The following is a 22,794-nucleotide window of genomic DNA, read 5'->3' as shown; positions in this document are numbered from 1 at the left end:
TTTTCTGTTATCACTGATGGGGAAGTTTTTGTCATTCCGTATTTTTTGGGCCCCTACAGTTTCTGATTGACGTTGATTTGTGGTGGCTGAGTGCACTCTTTAGTTGTTTTTTCGGGCCCAAAAGAGGATCTTGAGGCTCATGCTAAGCCAGCCCAGTTCTCTGGCAGATCATTGTTTACCCAACACGGAATATTGACAGTCCCCAATCAGTATGTGTACCATATGTCAGTCATCGCATACAGACTGAAAGATGACTGGATGTGGACATTCATCACTAAGGTAGTCGGTCCACACATTTAATTTAATTAGAACAGCACCAAACTAACTTTTATTAAGTGAATCCGAATAACATAGGTGAGAAAGTATTAAACGCTCTGCAATGGAATTTGAAGACAAGCCTGCCATTTCAGGAATTCAGATTAGGTTCCATAGAAATGGCTTGTACATAAATTCCTTTATACTAATCAGAGTCTCTGCTATAATTGTTGGGTAGAATCTTAGTTATCAAATATGTCGGTTCTATATGTGTACATATGTTCTTGATGACAATTTCTGTTTCTTTAGAGTCTAACGACTTTTTTGTGTTTTTTTTAACTTAGTAACTAATTAGAAAATGTAATATATTTATAATATATGTTCATATGATTATTTATTAGTAACTGACTAAATAATAAATATAATATGTTGAAGCATACACATATGCTTCAATTACCTTAAATCATTATGTTTTTAAAATGTCATTGTGTAGCAGTATATTTTCATTACAGTTGTGTTGTGAGTGATGTTGTGGCACTTTTCCATAATTAAAACACAAATTGAAATTGTCAACCACTTTATTATTATAAAATATAATATACACAGTACCTGGTTTTGTGGCTCTATCAGCCACATCTTCAGCTGTTTGTTTACAACTATGGAAGACAGTAGTTGTAAACAAACAGCTGAAGATGTGGCTTGTAAAGCCAGGAAACCAGGTTCTGTGTGTATTATAATATTTTATAATAATAACTGTGATTGACTATTATCAATTTGTGTTTTCAGTATATTTTCTTTTTCGTAATATGAGTTTGTTCCAGAATGCATTGTATTACAATTGTTCAAAATAGTAGACTATGTAATAATGTTCATGATAAGTAAATTAATATTAATATTATGTGACGTATCGGTCAGTAAGCATTCACAATTGTATTAGGTTAAAAGAAACCAATTAATATATATCAGCATTTGTAACCATGTTATATTTTTTTGTAAATATCGGGGGCTCCACCACTTCCCAGATGGGAAGAAGAGTTACAAAGGAGATACATAGCTGAAGATGGTAGAGCAGATATTCTAAAGAAATAAAGAGAAGAAATCATTCTAAGAAATAAAAAATTAATTGGTTTACAATATTTTAAAAAGAAATAATTTTAAATGTATAATAAGTTAAAAGTTATATAATTTAGGCTATGAATAAAAGGAAAACAGATTATTATCGAACAGGTCTCAATTATCTTATATAAAAATGAGTTTCTATTTATTTCAATTTGATTAATTTTTGAAAACTATTTAGGTACAGTATTTAATATTTTGAGGATTTTCCTCTTGGTTTGGATTCTCTTCATTTTATTTATTATTTTTAAATTCCTATAAAAAAGAAAAACAACATGACATTGTAACTAATAAAATGATGAATAATTAATTGAGTACGATACCAATCCCCTTCATGATGACCATCTTGTCAGCTTGGCTGGAAGGTGAGGTCTAGAGGAAGGTCCAGGTCCTGGCCAGTCAGAGTCTATGGATGTTCGCGAGGAGCGGCACAAAAACAGACTAACTCGAAAAAGTGGGAAAATCTAATATGAAAATGCCGGCTGGTGGGGAGACTGGAAAGTTCCACCACTCTGAAGCTCTGCGATTTTTCATTCATTCAGCGCAATTTGGCTTTCTAGTGATCCTGATTTTATTATTGAAAATTAAAAAGGGAAATAAATTTAAATTTGATGTGCTTGAGAAGCTGTAGAAACCCATGGTTCATGACAATAACTTCATGGGAAAACTGTTCAACAGGTTCAGATATACGTACAACAAAATTCTAGGACACTATTGAAACAACAGTTTAGCAAAATAGACTCATTTTTATCAAAGAATCCTCAACTATTTGAATAATAGAATTGTCAATCAACTGCCGAATACTCTAAGGACCGGTTTCCGAGCTCGGGATTTGGCCAAGTCCTAGACTTAAAACAGCTGGAGTCAGAAAATTACCTTTCCAAAACGGGGCACAGTCGCAGTTTTTATAACAGTAGTCGCAGTTTTTATTTTCACATTTCTATAATTGGAAACGTTTTTCCTTGACGAAATTAAACATTTCTAAATAATTCAAAATAGCTGAAACTTGAGACTATTATCTCTTTATTTTATTCCGTGTTTAATTTTCTAGTTTTTTGTAATTTAATTCAAACGTGACTATGACAATGACTGCGACTTCGCCCCGTTTCAGAAAGCCAATTTTCTGAATCCAGCTTTTTAAAGTCTAGAACTTAGCCAAATCCCGAGCTAGAAAACCGGCCCCAAGTGTTGAAGATGTTGCGGATTGATTGATTGATTGCTTCACTCGCTTTCTTAATGTGTGTTATCAGGAATTGAAATGTTATGTTTTAATGTAAGATACCGATGTAGATGTAATAATAGTATTCACAACTAGTTTTGACTTTATTTACTGTGTGTATACAATAAATTCTCAAAAATTATTGTTCTATTATTTGACTGACATGGTTGTGCCAACCATGACATTGGAATGGAGGATAAATAAATAAATTAACCTAATGATGATTTGGTCTGTCGAAAATGAAATAATACATCTGACTTGTCAATATCACCAGAAATTTCTTGATAATGTAGTGTTATTTTATGAAAAAAAAACGAAACTGATCAATTGTTTAGAATGTGGTTTGTCCCAATTTAAGAAATAATTCCGATTTATTATTACTTATTTAGCATATGGCAGATACACAACAAATTAACATAGCTTCATATCACTCATATTAAGTATATATGAATATAGCTCATAAGCCGACATATACACTGTATATTTCCAACTTCTTTGGGATGTTGTATAGTTTTTGGTCAGGAGAACATGAGTTTGTCTGACCGCCATCATTTGCTAGTCCATTTAGCGTTACCCAATGATTTTGATTGTCTTTCAATTGAACTAGACTTTTTACATAGTATCATCAGTTTTAATTCTATATAGTTCTTGATAGGCTTATTTTCAATCTTCCAGTGTTAGATAAAAATCTTTGAAATGTATTATTATATTTGCAAAAATAAAATGAAATAGAATTAGAAAAAATGATAAAATAAAAGATAGTTTCTATATTGGAAATTATTCTTATGGCCATCCCTTATTCAATAGAGTATTTTTGTAATGAATTATATATACTATAATAAGATGGAAGTTATGTCTTGTAAATCTTGTGATATTGTTGTACTCATTGAGCAATGGATGAAGAATCAAAATCCATTGTTGGAGAAGATACTAGACTATGTTATCATGTGCAGCAGTTGAGAATCCATCTTGGACTAAAACATGTACCTGTTGAAATAAATTGTTTCAATGCTTGAAATGGATAGAAACACTTGATGTGGACTAGTGCTTGTGCATATCATCACACAGCTTCAACATCATCCTCAATCAATGGACACCGCATGACCTGCAATCTAAGAATTCATGATTGGGTATCCTTAAAGTACTTCCTCCAGTTCTAGTATGTGAAGCATCTATCCTCCTACCTTCAGAGACAAATTTGAAATCATCTTTAAAATAGTTCGGATTTCCGTATTTCAAGATATCTCTAACAAGTTTGACTATTCGAAAAAGCCTTTGATCGGGAAGCTTTAATGTTGAACTAGCAATGTGGGCTGGGGTGATATGATCATGGCGTTGGAGAGAGTAGACGAAACGTAGACAATAATTTTGGCAACGCTGTAGTTTATCATTCAGAGTGACTTGCATATCGTTAAGAACAGAATTACAATACATTAAATGTGGGAAGATGAGAGATTGAACCAATAATAATTTAATGTTTCTAGGGAGAATATCGTGCATTTTCTTCAATGCATGAATGGCTGAGAATACCTTTTTACAAGTTTTGTTCACTTGTTCTGACCAGTCAAGAGTATTATTCATAATAATGCCTAAATTTTTAACTGAGCTACAGTAAGGAATGTCATTACCATCTACACTAATTTTGTGAATCGATTCAAGGTCAATATTGTTTATAAGACGAGAATATCCAATTATAATGGGCTGTGTTTTGATGGGATTAAGCTTAAGGCCATTTTTCTTTGTCCATTCCACTATCGAATTGATATCCTGATTCATTATTCCAACTATTTCGTTAATTTTTGTTATGGGACAGCTTAAATATATTTGAAGGTCGTCTGCATAAGTATGGAAACTGGAGAATTTGATAATGGAAGAAAGGTCATTAGCATACAAAGTGAAGAGGAGAGGGCCTAAAATTGAACCTTGTGGTACTCCATGCATAACGTTTTTCCAAGTAGACTTTTTGTCACCGACAGATACACATTGTTTCCTACCTAATAGATAGGATTTAAACCAAACTAACGAGTTGTGACTGAAACCAAGAATAGCCAACTTATTCAGAAGGACTGTATGATCAACAGTATCAAATGCTTTAGAAAAATCAAATAGGGTGAGGATGGTGCATTTTCTTTGGTCCATAGCTAACCTTATATCATCAGTGACACGAAGCAGAGCTGTTTCAGTTGAATGGAATTTTCTAAAGCCAGATTGAAAGTTATGAAGCTTACTATTGTTGTCTAGAAATTTTACAACTTGAGCATGAATGAGTCTTTCTAGCACTTTGGACAATGCAGGTAAAATACTGATTGGTCTAAAATCCTCAACTTTATTGGGTGATGGAACTTTATTTAGAGGGTAACCAGAGCAAACTTCCAGTTTTCAGGAAAATGCCTTCTTCAATTGACTTGTTGAAAATGTATGTAATGGTTGGTAAAACAGCAAATAACATTTTCTTGATAAATTCAATAGGAATTTTGTCTACACCCGTAGCATTACTATGAATACGTTGAATTGCTCTGAAAGTGTCTTCTTCTGAGATTGGATGGAAATGTAATTGATCAGTAATTGGTAAATCTAAGTTTGTAACCTGCTCTTCAAGATCATCGATATGATTAGCAATGACAACTTCGTCGCGTTGGTTAGAGTGTGAAACGAAATGGTCATTTATATTGTTCAATGGTAAGTCAATTTTTGGATTCGATTTCTGCTTGCCAAGCCCGAATTCTTTTATTCCCTGCCAAAGTGATTTAGAGTCTTGTCTGTTGTTTGTCATAAACGAATTCAAGTACCTAATCTTCGAGTTCGGTAATTCCTGTTTAACTCTATTTCTAAGGCTCCTATACTCTATCAAACTGTCCAAGTCAAATGTATTTTTAAATTTTCTATGTGCTTTGTCTCTACGTCCCATCATCTTAAGTATGTCTTCAGTCATCCACGGTACTCGTCGTTTTCTATTAATCCTCCTTGTCACATAAGGTGCATGTTTGTCATACAAAGTCAAAGTCCAATTCTCGAAAGTCTTGACCATGTCATCAACTGAGGGTAATGCTTCAATTTGATGCTATGGAGTCCGAGCCACATCAGTCAGGAAGGCGGCTTCATCAAAGTTTTTGAAGTCTCTATAAGTGATTATTTTCTGTTCTGGCTTGGGTATCTTATGGGAAAGTACACAGTAGATCAAATCATGTCTAGAAATAGCTGGGACTGAGATTTGGCCTGCTTGAACAACCTCATTGGGATCACTAACAATGAGAAGGTCAATGAGTGTGTCTGATTCATTAGTATGATTAGTTGGATCGAGTGGTAAAATAGTCATGTTTAGGCATTGGAAAATTGTAGTCAGTTGAAAGTAGTCAAAGTTCCGATTTGTCATGTTCAAGTCGGTGTTCATATCCCCCATAACTAGTATACGGTTATAACAAGGCATAAGAGAAAGCAAGGCACTTTCGAAATCTGTGAAATGACCTATTTTTGGTGGGCGATAACAGATACCAACGAGTAATTTATCAGTACTAGATAAGGATAATTCAAGTAGCATAAACTCTGGTCTGGAACAATACTCTTGTTTAGATGTGATTAAAACTTTTGTTTTGATACCATCTTTCACATAAATTGCTACACCCCCACAAGCTTTATTTAATCTATCATTCCGGAAAAGATTATATCCAGGCAAAGCAACAAAATTTGATGGAATACTAGGCTTCAAAAATGATTCGGAAATTCCGATTATATTGAAGTCCTGAAAACGGAAGATTGCTCTGAGTTCATCAATGTGGCAGCTGAGGGATTGTACGTTAAGGTGAGCAGCCTTGAAAAGTTTTTTGAAAGAGTGGAGCTTATTTGCTAGAAACATACCTGCGTCATTATTACTATTATTGAAATAATCATACCTACTTGAGGGCGAGCGAGCTGACGTGTCAGTGAGAGGCATCATGGAAGCAGCAGACCAATCGTGAACCGACCTCAGAACGACACATGACGGGGAAAATGGGGATGAGACTGATAAAACTTAACCTAAATGAAAAAGTCTCTTGATTCGAGTGCATTCAGTATGCCTTGGCATTTATTTTACCATTCAGAAAACCGTTGAAGTCAATGTACCTATTGTTCTTCTGTTCTGATATATGTATGTAAAACAACAATGAATGAAAATAATAAATATTTCTTTTTTCAGAGAAATTCTATACATTGCCTGCTGAGAGAGAGAGAGAGGAGTCCACCTGAATTCAAGATAATGAAGAAATAGGAGAAGACTGCAACGTGAGTTACAATAACAAATCAATTGTCTCAGTATATTAATTGATTATCCAATCCTATTGCATCGTTCTTACACATTCTAGTCTATATTATATCATTATATGTAGTTAATATCTGTCTCTCTATTCTTTCTTGATGACTTGATAACTTTCATAGTTTGGCAAGCAATGTATATATTAGTATTTATGGAGATAGAGGTGGGAAAACTGTGTCAAAACTCAAAAGGTGAAGTATGTTTGGCCTTTTAGTTCTTCTCTACTAATAGTATTTCAATTACAATCTACCACCAATTTGCAATTCAACATACAACTTGGTTATCCATGGAGGTGACATTTCCTCATTGTTCATTCTAGAGAAACATAACTCAAAGTTTGTTAATAAGTAAACATACAATTTTGATTATTATAAATTTGTTGAAACTACATAATTTTATTGAATTCTAAGTCACCTCCATGGAGATTTAGTCACATCCATGGAATAGGTTATCCATGGAGATGAAATTTCCTAATTGTTGATTCCAGAGAAACATAATCATCAAAGTATGTTGATAAGTAAACATAAAATTTTGATTATTATGAATTTGTTAAAACTACATAATTTTATTTTTTATTGAATTCTAAGTCACCTCCATGGAGATTTAGTCACCTCCATGGAATGGTTATCCATGGAGGTGACATTTCCTCATTGTTCATTCCAGAGAAACATAACCCTCAAAGTATGTTAATAAGTAAACATACAATTTTGATTATTATAAATTTGTTAAAACTGAATAATTTCAATGAATCCTAAGTCACCTCCATGGAGATTCAGTTACCTCTATGGAATGGGTTATCCATGGAGGTGACATTTCCTCATTGTTCATTCCAGATAAACATAATCATCAAAGTATGTTGATAAGTAAAAATGCAATTTCGATTATTATAAATTTGTTAAAACTACATAATTTTATTTTTTATTGAATTTTAAGTCACCTCCATGGATGTCACCTCCATGGAGGTGACTGAATCTCCATGGAGGTGACATTTCCTCATTGTTATGTTTTAATGCAAGATTCCGATGTTGGTGTGATAGTATTCACTACTAGTCTGCACTTTATTTACTCTATGTACTCAATAAATTCTCAAAAATCATTGTTCTATGATTTGACTGACAATAATTGTCAATGTGGTGGACTGTGCCAACCATGACATTGGAATGGAGGATAGATAAATAAATTAACCTAATAATGATTTGGTCTGTCAAAAATAAAATAATACATCTGACGTGTCAAATATCACCAGGAATCGCTTGATAATGTAGTGTTATTTTATAAAAAATAGACAAAACTGATTATTTGTTTGGAATGTGGTTTAACTGAATTTGAGAAATTGTTTTGATTGTCTTTTATGAACGAGACTTTTTCACATAAGTATTATTCAGTTTTAATTCTATATAGTTCATGATAGGCTTATTCTTAATCTTCCAGTGTCAGATAAAAATCTTTGAAATTAGTATGTATTGTATTTGCGAAAATAAAATGAATTCGAATTAGAAAAAATGATAAAATAAAAGATAGTTTCTATATTGGAAATTATTCTTATGGCCATCCCTTATTCAATAGACTATTTCTGTCATGAATTATGTATACTTTATAATGGAAATTATGTCTTGTAAATCTTGTGATATTGTTGTACTCATTGAGCAATGGATGAAGAATCAAAATCCATTGTTGGAGAAGATACTAGACTATGTTATCATGTGCAGCACTTGAGAATCCATCTTGGACTAAAACATGTGCCTGTTCAAATAAATTGTTTCAATGCTTGAAATGGATAGAAACACTTGATCTGGACTAGTGCTTGTGCATATCATCACAACAGCTTCAACATCATCCTCAATCAATGGACACCGCATGACCTGCAATCTAAGAATTCATCATCAAGTAAATCCTTGTACTTGTTTTCTTCTTAATGGTTCCTCTTTCGATATGCAAAGGGGAACCATTAGATCGAAGACTTGTTCTTGTGCACTTCGTCCTTAGACTTCCGACTTCAAAGGGCACCATAATCAACATTCTCCACAGCTGACGGTTCCATATTGAATTGATATTATGGTGAGTGCCAAACTATTGAATTTCGACTATGGTAAGTACCAACATGGCTGTACTGTGTTATTCATGACTTTGGTAAAAGATGAATCTCATTATGTATTTATATGTACGTTTTGTTTTGAGCCATTGAAACATCATTGCATTCGAAACAGAGCTGTGCTCTGAATATATTTTTTATAAAACAAGTTCATTATCGTGTAAATCATTGAAAGTTCTTGGTACAATGTAGATTAAGGTGTTTCTGGCTAAATTATTCGAAGTAAATGGTACAACATATCTCTCATTCCTTAAATCATATCGATTAACTTTCATAACTAAATATTTTTTGCAGAAGTAATTTTCTAAAATCAAAGTAAACAGAAATATACCTTTTATATTCAAAACCTTGCATCTATTCAAAAGGTTCTCATATGAAATATCTCCCTGAGAATTGCTGACCAAACGTAAAATCTTCCTCTGTACCGAAGATATTCTCTTAAGATAAACATTGCTTGCAAATCCCACCCTTGCAATCCATATCTCATAACAGATTCTCCCAAGGCTATATACATCATCCTCTTCACTTTATTAGGTATTAAATCTTTAATATAATTCCTTTTTGCCAATACCTGTTTGAGTCTATTACAAACATTTTTTATATGGATATCCCAACGAAAATGACTGTCAACTGTTACTCCTAAATACTTATAATTTATACAATTCGATATAAACTGACAATTTCTTGTACATATGAAAATATCTTGCTCCTGCAGTTGGAAACATTCACAGCAATGGTGCTTAATTTTGGGTTCTCTAATTCTTTTCATGTAGGATGAGGTTATATGTAGCACCTTGGTTTTGGTAACATTTATATTTAGACAATTATTATGAGACCATTTAGCTAGAGTATTGGTATCATGTTGTAACCGGGTTTCGGCCACATCTAACGATTTATGAGAGGAAATCAACAAAATATCATCTGCAAACATAAAAATCTTACAGTGAATCAAATATCTAGGTAAGTCATTTGTGTAAAGTATAAACAGCAAAGGTCCCAGGACTGATCCTTGAGGCACTCCCACATTTGAAGTCCTCTCTTGACTTAAATAGTTCCCAATTTTAACAACAAATTTTCTATTCTCCAGATAACTTTCAAATAACCTGAGTACAGGTCCTCTTATACCAACACTAGATAGCTTTTGTAATAAAATTTTATGATCTATAGTGTCGAATGCTTTTGAAAAATCTATAAAAAGACAAAGGTTATGAACATTATCCTTCAAGTTACCATATATATAATTAGAATAATTTGACAACAATTTATTTGTACCTAACCCTTTCATAAAACCATATTGAAAATCATTGATGATATTATGCTTAAGCAGGAATAAATTCATCCTCTTGGCAATATATTTTTCGAAATTTTTTTCAAAAATTGCTAATATGGCAATTGGTCTAAAATTCTTAAAATTAGAGAATTCACCATTTTTATGGATGGGTCGGACAACAGAAACTTTCATAAGGTCAGGTATACTTTGGGATTTGATAATTTCATTTATATAAGCAATTGTAAAAATGAAACCATGTCATCCTTCAAGAACAATATATCTTTTAACCTTATATTATCAAAACCAGGTGATTTATTTCTATCAATTTTTGCCAGTTAATAATAATATGTTAATATATATAATAAATATAATATGTTTATTTATTATATTTATATGTTTATTTATTAGTAACTAATTAATGAATATAATATGTGTATGCTCCAACCATCAATTTATTATGTATTTAAAAATTCTATTGTGTAGTAGTATCTTTTCATTACAGTTGTGTTGTGAGTTATGTTGTAGTATAATGAAAACCAAAATTGAAATTGTCAACCACTTTTATTATAATAAAATATTATAATATGCACAGTACCTGGTTTTGTGGCTCTACCAGCCACATCTTCTGCTGTTTGTTTACATCTACTGGCTACCCTTTTTCGTGGTAAAGCCATGAAACCATGTTCTGTATGTATCATAATATTTTATAATAATAAGAGTGATTGACTATTTCAATTTGTGTTTTCAGTATATTTTCTATTTCGTAATATGAGTTTGTTTCAGAATTCATTGGTTCGGTTTCCGAGCTCGGGATTTGGCCAAACCCTAGACTTTAAACAGCTGGAGTCAGAAAATAAGCTTTCCAAAACGGGACACAGTCACAGTTTTTATGAAAGTAGTTTTTATTTTCTCATTTCTATAATTGGAAACGTTTTTCCTTGACGAAATTAAACATGTCTAGATAATTCAAAATAGCTGAAACTTGAGACTCTCTTCATTTTATTTCGTGTTACATTTTCTAGTTTTAGTGAAATTTAATTCAAACGTGACTTTGACAATGACTGCGTCCACGCCCCATTTCGGAAAGCCAATTTTCTGACTCCAGCTGTTTAAAGTCTAGGACTTTATATTATGGTTAAATGTAAGATTCCGATGTAGATGTAATAATAGTATTCACTACTAGTTTTGACTTTATTTACTGTGTGTATACAATAAATTCTCAAAAATAATTGTTCTATTATTTGACTGACATGGTTGTGCCAACCATGACATTAGAATGGAGGATATATAAATAAATTAACCTAATGATGATTTGGTCTGTCAAAAATAAAATAATACATCTGACTTGTCAAATATCACCAGAAATTTCTTGATAATGTAGTGTTATTTTATGAAAAAAAAAGGAAACTGATCAATTGTTTAGAATGTGGTTTGTCCCAATTTAAGAAATAATTCCGATTTATTATTACTTATTTAGCATATGGCAGATACACAACAAATTAACATAGCTTCATATCACTCATATTAAGTATATATGTATATAGCTCATAAGCCGACATATACACTGTATATCTCCAACTTCTTTGGGATGTTGTGTAGTTTTTGGTCAGGACCGCCATCATTTGCTAGTCCATTTAGCGTTACCCAATGATTTTGATTGTCTTTCAATTGAACTAGACTTTTTCACATAAGTATCATTCAGTTTTAATTCTATATAGTTCTTGATAGGCTTATTTTTAATCTTCCAGTGTCAGATCAAAATCTTCGAAATTAGTATGTATTGTATTTGTCAAAATAAAATGAATTCGAATTAGAAAGAATAATAAAATAAAAGATAGTTTCAATATTGGAAATTATTCTTATGGCCATCCCTTATTCAATAGAGTATTTCTGTCATGAATTATGTATACTATAATATGATGGAAGTTATGTCTTGTAAAACTTGTGATATTGTTGTACTCATTGAGCAATGGATAAGAATCAAAATCCATTGTTGGTGAAGATACTAGACTATGTTATCATGTGCAGCACTTGAGAATCCATCTTGGACTAAAACATGTGCGTGTTCAAATAAATTGTTTCAATGCTTGAAATGGATAGAAACACTTGATCTGGACTAGTGCTTGTGCATATCATCACAACAGCTTCAACATCATCCTCAATCAATGGACACCGCATGACCTGCAATCTAAGAATTCATCATCAAGTAAAGCCTTGTACTTGTTTCTATCCAATGGTTCTTCCTCATGAAACGGGGAACCATTGGATCGAAGACTAGTTCTTGTGCACTTCGTCCTTAGACTTCCGACTTCAAAGGGCACCATAATCAACATTCTCCACAGCTGACGGTTCCATATTGAATTGCTATTATGGTGAGTGCCAAACTATTGAATTTCGACTATGGTAAGTACCAACATGGCTGTACTGTGTTATTCATGACTTTGGTAAAAGATGAATCTCATTTTGTATTTATATGTACGTTTTGTTTTGTGCCACTGAAACATCATTGCATTCGAAACAGAGCTGTGCTCTGAATATATTTTTTATAAACAAAGTTCATTGTGTCAGTAGGATATAAAACATTATGTTATTTTTTCATTCAGAAAACCGTTGTAGTCAATGTACCTATTGTTCTTGTTTTCTGATACAAGTATGTAAAACAACAATGAATGAAAATAATAAATATTTCTTTTTTCAGAGAAATTCTATACATTGCCTGCTGAGACAGAGAGAGAGAGAAGAACAGATCTAGGAGTCCACCTGCACCTGAGCACTAGAAAATTAAGATTAAGGATGAAGACTGCAACGTGAGTTACAATATCAAATCAATTGTCTCAGTATATTCATTGATTATCTAATCCTATTGCATCGTTCTCACATATTCCAATGTATTTCATCTGTCTTTCTATTATTTCTTGATGACTTGATAACTATCATAGTTAGGCAATCAATGTCTATATTGGTATTTATGGAGATGGAGGTGGGAAAGCTGTGTCAAAAGGTGAAGTTTGCTTGGCCTTTTAGTTGTTCTTTACTTATTGTATTTCAATTACAATCTACCACCAATTTGCTATTCAACATACAATTGGGTTATCCATGGAGGTGACATTTCCTCATTGTTATGTTTCAATGTAAGATTCCGATGTTGGTGTTATAGTATTTACTACTAGTCTGAACTTTATTTACTCTATGTACTCAATAAATTCTCAAAAATCATTGTTCTATTATTTCACTGACAATAATTATCAATGTGGTGGACTGTGCCAACCATGGCATTGGAATGGAGGATAAATAAATAAATTAACCTAATAATGATTTGGTCTGTCGAAAATAAAATAATACATCTGACATGTCAAATATCACCAGGAATTGCTTGATAATGTAGTGTTATTTTATAAAAAATAGACAAAACTGATTATTTGTTTGGAATGTGGTTTAACTAAATTTGAGAAATAGTTTTGATTGTCTTTTATGAACTAGACTTTTTCACATAAGTATCATTCAGTTTTAATTCTATATAGTTCTTGATAGGCTTATTTTTAATCTTCCAGTGTCAGATCAAAATCTTCGAAATTAGTATGTATTGTATTTGCGAAAATAAAATAAATTCGAATTAGAAAAAATGATAAAATAAAAGATAGTTTCTATATTGGAAATTATTCTTATGGCCATCCCTTATTCAATAGAGTATTTCTGTCATGAATTATGTATACTATAATATGATGGAAGTTATGTCTTGTAAATCTTGTGATATTGTTGTACTCATTGAGCAATGGATAAGAATCAAAATCCATTGTTGGTGAAGATACTAGACTATGTTATCATGTGCAGCACTTGAGAATCCATCTTGGACTAAAACATGTGCGTGTTCAAATAAATTGTTTCAATGCTTGAAATGGATAGAAACACTTGATCTGGACTAGTGCTTGTGCATATCATCACAACAGCTTCAACATCATCCTCAATCAATGGACACCGCATGACCTGCAATCTAAGAATTCATCATCAAGTAAAGCCTTGTACTTGTTTCTATCCAATGGTTCTTCCTCATGAAACGGGGAACCATTGGATCGAAGACTAGTTCTTGTGCACTTCGTCCTTGGACTTCCGACTTCAAAGGGCACCATAATCAACATTCTCCACAGCTGACGGTTCCATATTGAATTGCTATTATGGTGAGTGCCAAACTATTGAATTTCGACTATGGTAAGTACCAACATGGCTGTACTGTGTTATTCATGACTTTGGTAAAAGATGAATCTCATTTTGTATTTATATGTACGTTTTGTTTTGTGCCATTGAAACATCATTGCATTCGAAACAGAGCTGTGCTCTGAATATATTTTTTATAAACAAAGTTCATTCAAGAGATTGATTGATTGATTGATAAACAAAGTTCATTGGGTCAGTAGGATATAAAACATTATGTTATTTTTTCATTCAGAAAACCGTTGTAGTCAATGTACCTATTGTTCTTGTTTTCTGATACAAGTATGTAAAACAACAATGAATGAAAATAATAAATATTTCTTTTTTCAGAGAAATTCTATACATTGCCTGCTGAGACAGAGAGAGAGAGAGAAGAACAGATCTAGGAGTCCACCTGCACCTGAGCACTAGAAAATTAAGATTAAGGATGAAGACTGCAACGTGAGTTACAATATCAAATCAATTGTCTCAGTATATTCATTGATTATCTAATCCTATTGCATCGTTCTCACATATTCCAATGTATTTCATCTGTCTTTCTATTATTTCTTGATGACTTGATAACTATCATAGTTAGGCAATCAATGTCTATATTGGTATTTATGGAGATGGAGGTGGGAAAGCTGTGTCAAAAGGTGAAGTTTGCTTGGCCTTTTAGTTGTTCTTTACTTATTGTATTTCAATTACAATCTACCACCAATTTGCTATTCAACATACAATTGGGTTATCCATGGAGGTGACATTTCCTCATTGTTATGTTTCAATGTAAGATTCCGATGTTGGTGTTATAGTATTTACTACTAGTCTGAACTTTATTTACTCTATGTACTCAATAAATTCTCAAAAATCATTGTTCTATTATTTCACTGACAATAATTATCAATGTGGTGGACTGTGCCAACCATGGCATTGGAATGGAGGATAAATAAATAAATTAACCTAATAATGATTTGGTCTGTCGAAAATAAAATAATACATCTGACATGTCAAATATCACCAGGAATTGCTTGATAATGTAGTGTTATTTTATAAAAAATAGACAAAACTGATTATTTGTTTGGAATGTGGTTTAACTAAATTTGAGAAATATTTTTGATTGTCTTTTATGAACGAGACTTTTTTACATAAGTTATATTCAGTTTTAATTCTATATAGTTCTTGATAGGCTTATTCTTAATCTTCCCGTGTCAGATAAAAATCTTTGAAATTAGTATGTATTGTATTTGCGAAAATAAAATAAATTCGAATTAGAAAAAATGATAAAATAAAAGATAGTTTCTATATTGGAAATTATTCTTATGGCCATCTCTTATTCAATAGAGTATTTTTGTAATGAATTATGTATACTATAATATGATGGAAGTTATGTCTTGTAAATCTTGTGATATTGTTGTACTCATTGAGCAGTGGATGAAGAATCAAAATCCATTGTTGGTGAAGATACTAGACTATGTTATCATGTGCAGCACTTGAGAATCCATCTTGGACTAAAACATGTACCTGTACAAAAAAATATTGTTTAAATGCTTGAAATGGATAGAAACACTTGATGTGGACTAGTGCTTGTGCATATCATCACAACAGCTTCAACATCATCCTCAATCAATGGACACCGCATGACCTGCAATCTAAGAATTCATCATCAAGTAAAGCCTTGTACTTGTTTCTATCCAATGGTTCTTCCTCATGAAACGGGGAACCATTGGATCGAAGACTAGTTCTTGTGCACTTCGTCCTTAGACTTCCGACTTCAAAGGGCACCATAATCAACATTCTCCACAGCTGACGGTTCCATATTGAATTGCTATTATGGTGATTGCCAAACTATTGAATTTCGACTATGGTAAGTACCAACATGGCTGTACTGTGTTATTCATGACTTTGGTAAAAGATGAATCTCATTTTGTATTTATATGTACGTTTTGTTTTGTGCCATTGAAACATCATTGCATTCGAAACTGAGCTGTGCTCTGAATATATTTTTTATAAACAAAGTTCATTCAAGAGATTGATTGATTGATTGATAAACAAAGTTCATTGGGTCAGTAGGATATAAAACATTATGTTTTTTTTTCATTCAGAAAACCGTTGTAGTCAATGTATCTATTGTTCTTGTGTATGTAAATTTACATGTTTGTAAAACAACAATGAATTAAAACAATACAAATTTTTTTTTTTAGAGAAATTCTATACATTGCCCGCTGAGATAGAGAGAGAAAGAGAGAGGAGTGCACCTGAATCTGAACACAAGAGAATGAAGAAATAGGAGAAGACAGCAACGTGAGTTACAATATCAAATCAATTGTCTCAGTATATTCATTGATTATCTAATCCTATTGCATTGTTCTCACACATTCTAATGTAGTTTATCTGTCTCTCTATTATTTCTTGATGACTTGATAACTTTCATAGTTTGGCAAGCAATGTATATATTAGTATTTATGGAGATAGAGGTGGGAAAACTATGTCCAAAGGTGAAGTATGTTTGGCCTTTTAGTTGTTCTTTACTAATAGTGTTTCAATCACAATCTACCACAAATTTGGTTATTTAGCAATATGTTATTTTTGACTTGAAGTGAAAACATTGTATTGCTGGTTGAGTCTTTTTGTAAAATTCAAGGTATTTAGTTTTTCTGTAATCACTGATGGGAAAGTTTTTGTCATTCCGTATTTTTTGGCGTTCTGCCAAAGATGATTGGATGTGGACATTCATCACTAAGGTAGTCGGTCCACACATTTAATTCAATTAGAACAGCACCAAACTAACTTTCATCAAGTAAAGCCTTGTACTTGTTTCTATCCAATGGTTCTTCCTCATGAAACGGGGAACCATTGGATCGAAGACTAGTTCTTGTGCACTTCGTCCTTAGACTTCCGACTTCAAAGGGCACCATAATCAACATTCTCCACAGCTGACGGTTCCATATTGAATTGCTATTATGGTGATTGCCAAACTATTGAATTTCGACTATGGTAAGTACCAACATGGCTGTACTGTGTTATTCATGACTTTGGTAAAAGATGAATCTCATTTTGTATTTATATGTACGTTTTGTTTTGTGCCATTGAAACATCATTGCATTCGAAACTGAGCTGTGCTCTGAATATATTTTTTATAAACAAAGTTCATTCAAGAGATTGATTGATTGATTGATAAACAAAGTTCATTGGGTCAGTAGGATATAAAACATTATGTTTTTTTTTCATTCAGAAAACCGTTGTAGTCAATGTATCTATTGTTCTTGTGTATGTAAATTTACATGTTTGTAAAACAACAATGAATTAAAACAATACAAATTTTTTTTTTTTAGAGAAATTCTATACATTGCCCGCTGAGATAGAGAGAGAAAGAGAGAGGAGTGCACCTGAATCTGAACACAAGAGAATGAAGAAATAGGAGAAGACAGCAACGTGAGTTACAATATCAAATCAATTGTCTCAGTATATTCATTGATTATCTAATCCTATTGCATTGTTCTCACACATTCTAATGTAGTTTATCTGTCTCTCTATTATTTCTTGATGACTTGATAACTTTCATAGTTTGGCAAGCAATGTATATATTAGTATTTATGGAGATAGAGGTGGGAAAACTATGTCCAAAGGTGAAGTATGTTTGGCCTTTTAGTTGTTCTTTACTAATAGTGTTTCAATCACAATCTACCACAAATTTGGTTATTTAGCAATATGTTATTTTTGACTTGAAGTGAAAACATTGTATTGCTGGTTGAGTCTTTTTGTAAAATTCAAGGTATTTAGTTTTTCTGTAATCACTGATGGGAAAGTTTTTGTCATTCCGTATTTTTTGGCGTTCTGCCAAAGATGATTGGATGTGGACATTCATCACTAAGGTAGTCGGTCCACACATTTAATTCAATTAGAACAGCACCAAACTAACTTTTATTAAGTAAATCCGAATAACATAGGTGAGAAAGTATTGAACGCTCTGCAATGGAATTTGAAGACAAGCTTGCCATTTCAGGAATTCAGATTAGGTTCCATAGAATGGCTTGTACATAAATTCTTTTATTATAATCAGAGTCTCTTCTATAATTGTTGGGTAGAATCTTTGTTATCAAATATGTTGGTTCTATATGTGTACATATGTTCTTGATGACGATTTATGTTTCTTTAGAGTCTAACGACTTTTTTGTGTCTTTTTTAACTTGGAAACTAACCAATTAGTAAATGTAATATGTTTATTCTAGATGTTTATATGTTTATTTATTAGTAACTAACTAATTAATAAATATAATATGTGTATGCTCCAACCTTCAATTACTATGTTTTTAATAATTACTTATTGTGTAGTAGTTTATTATATTTTCATTACAGTTGTGTTGTGAGTGATGTTGTAGCACTTTTCCATAATGAAAACACAAATTGAAATCGTCAACCACTTTTTATTATTATAAAATACTGTCTTATAATATACACAGAACCTTGTTTCGTGGCTCTACCAGCCACATCTTCAGCTGTTTGTTTGCAACTACTGTCTACCCTCTCGTGGTAAAGCCATGAAACCAGGTTCTGTTTATATTATAATATTTAATAATAATAGAAGTGGTTGACAATTTCAATTTGTGTTTTCAGTATATTTTCTATTTTGTAGTATTAGTTTGTTCCAGAATGCATTGTATTACAATTGTTCAAAATAGTGTAAACGGAGGGGGGTTGTTTCTTCTTTTATATAATATTTGCTAAAGTTTACTGCTATCAATTCATCTACCGGTATTTGAATTCTTGATTGGTTGGGAGCTTTTAGTGGATTCGTTCATTCAAATACACAGATTATCATCATTAACTAATTGTCACCTATTCTAGCAGCTAGCAACTACGAGTCAGGAACTTCAATGAAAAATACTAATAAAATTCAACTTCAGGTGTATTGAACTCTAAGTAAATAGAACGAATTAATAAAAGTCAGGTAACATGTCAAATTTTCAAACAGAACAAAGTGATTCAGCAATTATTGATTCACAAAAAATATATTCAATTCCAATCTACACATTTTGGGAACCTGCTAACTTGCTGCATTTAAATTTGGGCCTCGGTCATTCTATGAAATTAAATTTTGAGCTTAATAAGAAAAACAACAAAAGTTTGGCTCTCACCATTTTAACAATATTCAAACTTGGACTCTTCAGAAACACTCACATACGTTTTAATAAAACTCACTATACTTGAACTCACACGCACAAAAAAATTTCTGATTCTACTCCTACTAACTATATAAAATTTGGTTTCCTATTCATCTAGATAAAAATTACTGATAGCTGGAAACTTAACAATTTGTCCCTCTGAATGGGAAATGGGCCCAATCAGAGGACCGAGGCTCGCACACCGTTACATGTTTTCCCAGTTACGTCTCAATTCGAACTGTGGCCTTTTCACTAAAAATTATTCCCCCTCCACGAGCGTTGAGCATAACTTCCAGTGGAATAGCCAAAGCTGCTATTAATGCTCATACAATTTTGAAATACAGTGTCTTTTTCGACATGAAATTGAAACTGCAATTGGAAAATGCACGAAAATTGCTTTAATTTTAACAACTGAGCAACAAGTTAGCAAATTCAAACAAGACAAGAGTCAATTCTCACACTAAAAACGCAGGGTTCAACAAACAGTAAAATCAAAGTTCATTTCAGTTCAAAAACCTGAAAAATAATATAAGATACACACAAACAACTACAATAATACCCACTCAATATTCACACTATTACAATAGTATGTAATACTGTTCATGATAAGTGAATGAATATTACAATTAATGTTACTTCATGGGAAGACTGTTCAACTGGACAGATATCCATACGTACAACAACAGTTCTAGGACAATATTGAAACAACTATTTAGCAACATAGATTAATTTTTATTAGAGAAACCTCAACTATTTGAATGATAGAATTGTCAATCAATTGCCGGATACTCTAAGGGCCGGTTTCCGAGCTCGGGATTTGGCCAAGTCCTAGACTTTAAACAGCAGGAGTCAGAAAATTAGCTTTCCAAAACAGGGCATAGTCGCAGTTTTTATAAAAGTAGTCGCAGTTTTTATTTTCTCATCTCTATAATTGGAAACGTTTCTCTTTGACAAAATTAAACATTTCTAAATAATTCAAAATAGCTGAAACTTGAAACTATTATCTCTTTATTTTATTTCGTGTTTAATTTTCTAGTTTCAGTGAAATTTAATTCAAACGTGACTATGACAATGACTGCGACTACGCCCCGTTTCAGAAAGCCAATTTTCTGACTCCAGCTTTTTAAAGTCTAGAACTTAGCAAAATCCCGAGCTAGGAAACCGGCCCCAAGTGTTGAAGATGTTGCGGATTGATTGATTGCTTCACTCGCTTTCTTAATGTGTGTTATCAGGAATTGAAATGTTATGTTTTAATGTAAGATTCCGATGTAGATGTAATAGTATTCACTACTAGTGTTGACTTTATTTACTGTATGTATACAATAAATTCTCAAAAATTATTGTTCTATTATTTGACTGACATGGTTGTGCCAACCATGACATTGGAATGGAGGATATATAAATAAATTAACCTAATGATGATTTGGTCTGTCGAAAATAAAATAATACATCTGACTTGTCAAATATCACCAGAAATTTCTTGATAATGTAGTGTTATTTTATGAAAAAAAAAACGAAACTGATCAATTGTTTAGAATGTGGTTTGTTCCAATTTAAGAAATAATTCCGATTTATTATTACTTATTTAGCATATGACAGATACACAACAAATAAACATAGCTCATATTAAGTATATACATATAGCTCATAAGCCTACATATACACTGTATATTTCCAAAACTTCTTTGGGATGTTGTGTAGTTTTTATTCAGGAGAACATAAAATTGTCTGACCGCCATCATTTGCTAGTCCATTTAGCGTTACCCAATGATTTTGATTGTCTTTCAATTGAACTAGACTATTTCACATAAGTATTATTCAGTTTTAATTCTATATAGTTCTTGATAGGCTTATTCTTAATCTTCCAGTGTCAGATAAAAATCTTTGAAATTAGTATGTATTGTATTTGCGAAAATAAAATGAATTTGAATTAGAAAAAATGATAAAATAAAAGATAGTTTCTACATTGGCAATCATTCTGATGGCCATCCCTCATTCAATAGAGTATTTCTGTAATGAATTATGTATACTATAATATGATGGAAGTTATGTCTTGTAAATCTTGTGATATTGTTGTACTCATTGAGCAATGGATGAAGAATCAAAATCCATTGTTGGAGAAGATACTAGACTATGTTATCATGTGCAGCACTTGAGAGTCCATCTTGGACTAAAACATGTACCAGTTCAAATAAATATTGTTTCAATGCTTGAAATGGATAGAAACACTTGATGTGGACTAGTGCTTGTGCATATCATCACAACAGCTTCAACATCATCATCAATCAATGGACACCGCATGACCTGCAATCTAAGATTTCATCATCAAGTAAAGCCTTGTACTTGTTTCTATCCAATGGTTCTTCCTCATAAAACGGGGAACCATTGGATAGAAGACTAGTTCTTGTGCACTTCGTCCTTAGGCTTCCGACTTCAAAGGGCACCATAATCAACATTCTCCACAGCTGACGGTTCCATATTGAATTGCTATTATGGTGAGTGCCAAACTATTGAATTTCGACTATGGTAAGTACCAACATGGCTGTACTGTGTTGTTCATGACTTTGGTGAAACATGAAACTAATTTTGTATTTATATGTACGTTTTGTTTTGTGCCATTGAAACATCATTGCATTTGAAACTGAGCTGTGCTCTGAATATATTTTTTATAAACAAAGTTCATTGTGCCAGTAGGATATAAAATATTATGTTATTTTACCATTCAGAAAACCGTTGAAGTCAATGTACCTATTGTTCTTCTGTTCTGATATATGTATGTAAAACAACAATGAATGAAAATAATAAATATTTCTTTTTTCAGAGAAATTCTATACATTGCCTGCTGAGAGAGAGAGAGAGTGAGAGAGAGAGGAGTCCACCTGAATTCAAGATAATGAAGAAATAGGAGAAGACTGCAACGTGAGTTACAATAACAAATCAATTGTCTCAGTATATTAATTGATTATCCAATCCTATTGCATCGTTCTTACACATTCTAGTCTATATTATATGTAGTTTAATATCTGTCTCTCTATTCTTTCTTGATGACTTGATAACTTTCATAGTTTGGCAAGCAATGTATATATTAGTATTTATGGAGATAGAGGTGGGAAAACTGTGTCAAAAGGTGAAGTATGTTTGGCCTTTTAGTTCTTCTCTACTAATAGTATTTCAATTACAATCTACCACCAATTTGCAATT

The 22,794-nt window shown here is 32.2% G+C and overlaps 1 long non-coding RNA gene across 1 annotated transcript in view; it reads left to right on the top strand.

The window, feature by feature from the left end:
• LOC111047927 overlaps positions 1 to 22,794 on the top strand; it is a 39,258-nt gene that overhangs the window by 7,764 nt on the left and 8,700 nt on the right. Inside the window, exons 3-4 of the long non-coding RNA XR_005573263.1 lie at positions 6,765 to 6,850; positions 22,415 to 22,512. This is a non-coding gene — a long non-coding RNA (uncharacterized LOC111047927). The remainder of the gene's footprint in view (positions 1 to 6,764; positions 6,851 to 22,414; positions 22,513 to 22,794) is intronic.

Source organism: Nilaparvata lugens, chromosome X (genome assembly GCF_014356525.2).
Source record: "Nilaparvata lugens isolate BPH chromosome X, ASM1435652v1, whole genome shotgun sequence".
NCBI lineage: Eukaryota > Metazoa > Arthropoda > Insecta > Hemiptera > Delphacidae > Nilaparvata > Nilaparvata lugens.
This window is presented reverse-complemented; position numbering and strand designations above follow the sequence as displayed.